The 5,771-nt window shown below is 49.9% G+C and overlaps 1 protein-coding gene across 1 annotated transcript in view; it reads left to right on the top strand.

Annotated features, from left to right (window-relative positions):
• The first annotated feature begins 3,790 nt into the window (after nucleotides 1-3,790).
• VTCN1 (V-set domain containing T cell activation inhibitor 1) overlaps nucleotides 3,791-5,771 on the top strand; it is a 9,541-nt gene continuing 7,560 nt past the window's right edge. The window contains exon 1 of the mRNA XM_035894562.1: nucleotides 3,791-4,138. The gene's annotated coding sequence lies outside the window, so the exon portion shown is untranslated. The remainder of the gene's footprint in view (nucleotides 4,139-5,771) is intronic.

The raw sequence follows: 5,771 nt of genomic DNA, 5'->3' as shown, positions 1-5,771 counted from the left end.
GCAAACCACACCAGTGACACGGCTGCACTTGTAGCTCTGTGCATGATTGTCTAGTTTGTCCCCAGAAGATTGCAAGAGCAGTGCAGGAGCTGGCTCAGCGGGGCTTCTTGGCCTTCCCACGGCAGGAGGTGTTTCACAAGGGAGTGCTGACCACCTGGGGCTCACCACCTCCCTGTTTTGAGAGATGAGGGCTTGTTCTGAGTGCTGCTGCTTCCAGCTTCCCTTCAAGGGCAGGCGAGGCCAAGGACAGGTAGAGCTGAAAAGGCTCTCCTCCTTCCAGCCTTCAGGGCAGTACCACTGGTGTTCCCATCTCCAGTGCTTCTCAAGCACCTCTTGACACCATCGTTACAGATGTGGGAGCACAAGGCTGGAAAGGTGTCCAACTTTTTTGGCCAAATCCCAAGGATAGCTTTCATCTGCTTCAGCCTGCTGGCTGCCTTCACATCTCTTGAGTACTACATCAAACTCGGCTACTTGTCAGCTTGCCACAACTCATCTTCTCCTGGTTCTTCTCCTTCGCTGATAGCCCCTTCAGCTTTCTAGTGATGTTGAAATAAGGCATGAACTTGCCATAAGCAAGGGAACTCTTTTGACAGAATTATTATTTGTGAAGAAAGAAACAAGTTGTATTATGAGGGGCAGAGCGACTGTAGTCTGATTCTTGTGCCTGTGCCTTCCCCAGACCACTGAACATCTTCTTGGGCCCTGACCCACCTTTGATCCTTCCTCCCCCCACTGTTCCCTCACGCAGACAAGTGGCAGCACATGCTGTGGCTAGCTGTTTGGCACCAGCTGGTGGGCCCAGCAAAACTGGTAACACTTTGTGCCTGCTGTCACCTTCCCCTCAATGAAGACAGCTGATGTCTCTCTTCCCCAGGTGTTCACCATCTTTCACAGACCATGCGGGACCAGATCTTTCTGTCACATTTGGTTGGATTTTTTTAACAGATTCAAAAGTGGTAAGAGCTGGTCAGAAATGATTGTGGTGCTGTCCTGGTGAATGGGACTTGACTTGATCCTACCAGGGCTGCCTGTGCTTGAGAAACAGACCTGTTTTTCCAACATGGAAGTAACCTGATCATTGGCTGTGTGTTGAGGTGTGCTGCGGCTACGACTGGAGTTAACTGGTGCAGTGCACCAAAGGCAGCTGTAAATCAGATGTCACCGAGGGCAACAGGATATTTCTTAATGTGCAGTTCCCACCAGGCCATTATGGCCTAGAGCTGTTCTTCGCTTCTAGTAACGCTCTGCTAAATTATGACAAGTTTAGTAATCAGTAGAATATTACAAAATAAATCAGATTTCTTTTTTTTTCAGATTAAAAAGGTCGATTCCATGCTAAAGCAGAAAGGAAGTGAAAACCATATAAAGTCTGCTTTATAAGTTTAAACTTTTTGCAACAACCAAAGAGCAATAGTGATTCTCAGGTGAAAGATTTCCACTCTTCAGTTTCATTCATAGACCATAGGATGAAGGATGTGCTTTCAGTAACAACAAGATTGGAGCATTAGAAGTAGGTCCTGTTCATACCTCTGCCACAGACCTTGCACAGGGCCTTCAGGTAGCTCCTCTGCCTGGAGAGCAATTAGCTTCCCAGTCAAGCACTCACACTGAAGTAGCACATGAATGGCTGAGTAAGCCCAATGGCTAGTGACTCTTGGAAGGAGGAGATCCCACCCTGGCTCCTCTGTCCTTGCTGCAGGTGTGGCTCTCCTCTGACCGCATGGGGAGCCAATTCAACTCCCTAACCTGGCAAGAAACCATTTGCTTTCTAATTTTACTTTGTTTCCTAGCAGGTGACTAGGCTTAGTGGAGGTTCAGATCTGTGCTCTCATCTGTGCAGGAGGAGGTTCAACACAAGCTGTGACATGTAACTTCATCCTGGCATGAGGAGGCTGGAAGCGGTGTGTCCTGGGTGCTAAATGCCTTGGAATACAGTTTGCTGACTTGGATGCCTGTACAAGAGCCACAGCCCCTTCCAGCCCCTTCTCTGCTGTCTAGAAAAGTCTGTCGTGCACCACAGCTGGCTATGTTCATCCCTTGTAGAGGTAATCAGGCTCTTTTGGAGTTGAACTGTGGTCCAGAAGATTAAGCGCACACTTCTGAAATCTCACACATGCATGGTTAGAAGGCTACTGTGCCCCTCAGGGCATCGTAAGCCCTTCTGAACCCTACTCAGCTTTGGCAGCTGGTTTGGTCATCACTGACCAGTACTAATTGGTCTTGATTTTAACCTCTGATTGTTGCAGAGAAAGTAATCTGGGTTTCGTTAAGTGCTGGACTGTTCCTAGTTCCTCTGGGCATCCTCAGGTCTGCACGAGAAAGCTGTTCACTCCCACTAATCATCCAAACTTGCTGGAGACAGCTATGGACTGTCAAAAATTCCCCTTTCCCCATCATTCCTGGAATGCAGTCCAGACACAGATGACAGGAATCACAGGTTCCCCTTCAGGAAACTGAGCGTGGTGGTACAAGCTGCCTTCCCTTTTCTGCTCTTTTGCAACCTCTCTGCCCTTCTCAACCTCTTAGGCCCAAGAGCTACTCATCCTGCCCCCAGCCTCGAGTGAGACCAAGCACAGAGGGAAAAGCTTGCAGGGTCTGTGCCAGTTTCTTTCCTTTACCATGCTCTGATGCCCACCATAATGGCAGATCTGAGACCAGTGGGAGCTGGCCTTGGGAAGGAGAAGTAGTTTGGTCTGGAGGAGTTCAGCGGAAGAAAGCGTCAGTCAGAAAAGAGGCCGCTGCTTAACCTGTTGTGGCTCTGACAGCACTGCTGAGCCTGGAGGAGCCTCTTAGCAGAGCATGGAGAGGTGGGGGAAGATGCACATCATAAATGGAGCCAGGAAGGGCACCCGCAGGTGGGACCTCTCTGCCCAGTGCCAACAGCATGACTGGAAATTTTAGCAAGGAGACCTGGATATAAGACAACCCACCAGTGACGAGTGAGCTGTGGATCTACATGGGATGCTGCTGCACTCTGCCCCCGGATTAGCTGGCTACCAAACTGTGGGCTGTGTTATTTTTATTTTAAATCAGACATGCCTCTGTAATGGATGGTGTAGGAGGTCTCTCCTGTTGCCCCAGTGACTAACCAGGCCTCCCTGCTTTTGACTGGCCCGATGAGGGGAGCTGAGATGCTCACTGCTTCCTCATTCCTCAGAGTTTACTGCTTGGGCTCACCACTCCTTGGCTGAGTTCAGTTATTTAAGCAGGACAGCCTGGGAGAATATATCACGCGAAGGACAGGGGCTGTGCTGAGCAGTGTGGGACCTTTGGGCACCTGGTGTTTGGCTTGTCTTCATAGGTGCTGTGACCATGGCATCCCAAGGCCAGGTCATTTTCTGGAGGTATGGTATTATCTGCATCTGCTTTGGGAGAGAGGAGGGAGGGAATTGCATTTTGCAGAGGCCTCTGCTGTAGCACCCTGCTGCCAGGAGCTTTCAAGACAGCAGTTCTTTGCAGCTTGACTCTATACTGCACTCATCCAGACTGCTTAAATACCAGTATAGCTTCTTTTATACAATCCATAAAGTGATGTTGCTGTCAGACACCCACATGCAGGTCATCAACTGCAGCCAGGATGGAGATGTATGTATGTCCTAGAAACTGTGCATGGCTGGAATACGCTATCTCAGGTTTGAACGCTGTGGTAGGTTGGGGTATCAGTGGCTCGAGAAAGGCTCCACCTTCCTTCTGCTGGCCCTCAGACAATCGCTTACATCTCCATCACATCAGCATGATGTGGGCAGAAAGGCAAAAGCTGTCCTACTACTAAAAGTTTCCTTGCTGTGTGAGTCAGGAGTAAGCTGGGAAGATGTGCAAGCTGGTTTGTGCCTCTTGTTTCAATGAGCCTGTTTCCTTTGGAGCTGTTGACCAAGTCCCGGTGAAGTACACCCGGAAAAAGAAGTGTCATGGGAAGGCCATAAAAATATCTACCTCGTATCCCTATCTCCTGATTAGTTGAAAATAACCTCCACAAGATGGCTTAATTAATTGGCAAACATGCTTCAACCTCCGATGAATGTGGACTGGGCTTGCATCTAAACCCTGCTGCTTAAACAGAGCCACTAACAAGCTGCATCTCGTCATCCCAGGTGTGGGCTCTTCCAGGCTGGAAGGAGGCAAAGGCTCCAGTGAGGTATGTGAGACATCCCTGCTCACATTTATTCTGTCAGAAAGGTTTCAGCTGTTACGAGTATCCATCCCACCTAAGCTGAACAGCAGCGGGGAGAAGGAGCCTGCGTGTGAACAGAAGAGACCCCTAAGGCATGAGCTGTGCTCCAGCTTTCTCACATGGAGCATCAGGGAAGAACTAAGTAGTAGTAGTATTTGCACCTTTTCACTGATGAAAGTGAGATCAGTAGCAGATATAATGTAACACGGTGTAAATGTCCACTGGGCATCATATTCCTCACGCGTCTGGAATGCATGTCATAACCAGCTCTCTTATTCTCAAGAGGCAGCCCGGCTGCCTTTTGTCAGGGAAATGCAGTAACTGGTGGGTGTGAAAAAACGAATGCCTACCCCTTGCTGGTCTGAGAACCATCGGCCGCTCTGCCAGCGCCTCTGCCCACCCCGGGCGGCTGCCCGCAGCTGGTCGGCAGCAGGTGACTGGAAGCAGCCAGCTTCTTCAAGGCCATTGGCCTCTTCAGGTTAATCTTGAAACACAGAAATAGGCCAGAGAGAGGGGTGAATTTTCCAGGAAGCTTCAGAGAAGCAGTGGGAGGTTTCTACTGATTTCAGGAAAAAAACAAAACAGAACAAAACAAAGCAACTCAAAAAATAAAACTGAAGCACTGAGAAAAGTTGAGCTCTGCAGTCATTAACTGCTTATTGGAATGGAAACCCCTTCCTTTTGGGTTACCCCTGCCATGCTATTTCTTTCCCACAGTAAGCTTTGATGTAAAGAGGAAGGCAGGGGACTTTCAATCTCTTAATCTTCCAGGTTTTTTGATCCTCACACCTCTAAACCCATTCCCAAGGGAAAGCTTACTCTGTGCGGAGCTAGAGATCAGGAGGATTAAGCTTCTGCTGCCTGTCACAGCAGGGCTGCGAGCCTCTCTGTCCCCTGTGCTCAGCAGCATCCAGGCTGCTCAGAGCTGTGGGCAAAGCCCCGTTTGGCTGTTCAGGAACGGGACTGGGGAAAAGAGGGTAGGATGTGTAGGGCGGCATCCCGCAGGCTGCCAAAGTGCTGCCGGGAAACAAGGGCAGCACCAGGGCTCTGGCTTGTGCAGCCCCCGCCATCTGCATCAGCCAGTATCCATGACTCTGAAACGCTGGAAGTATGAGGGGTGCCGATGCACAGAAGATTGCTTTTTGCTTGAACTGCTGGACTGGACTGTTGCGAAACACAGCTACTGTCAGCATGTGGCCGGGTTGCCAGCTTCCTCTTTTTTGTTTGCCCTGCGTTCCAGATGGACTCAATATGCATGGGGGGCTGGCAGGCAAATATTTTTAAGGCCCTTGTGATTCTTGGATCTCACAGTTTCTGTGGAGGACACTCCAAAGGGCCTGGTTTCCCCTTGTCCCTGGCAAGGAGTGTTGAAGTGTGCAGTGACACCCATGTACCCAAAATTGCCATCCCTGTCCCATAACAAATGAGTGGCTTTTTCCATCAGCCCTGACGCTGCCTTGAACCAGGGGTGGGAAGCACCTCTCTGAATGCAAAGCTAGCAAGGCAGAGGTGGTGTTCAGGCCAGAGGGTCCTTTCGAGGACTGGGGACAGATGTGGTGGCACCTGAAACTTTCAGAGACTGCACAGGAGGGTCATG

Source organism: Egretta garzetta, unplaced genomic scaffold (genome assembly GCF_000687185.1).
Source record: "Egretta garzetta isolate BGI_Z169 unplaced genomic scaffold, ASM68718v1 scaffold85, whole genome shotgun sequence".
Taxonomy (NCBI): Eukaryota; Metazoa; Chordata; class Aves; order Pelecaniformes; family Ardeidae; genus Egretta; species Egretta garzetta.
This window is presented reverse-complemented; position numbering and strand designations above follow the sequence as displayed.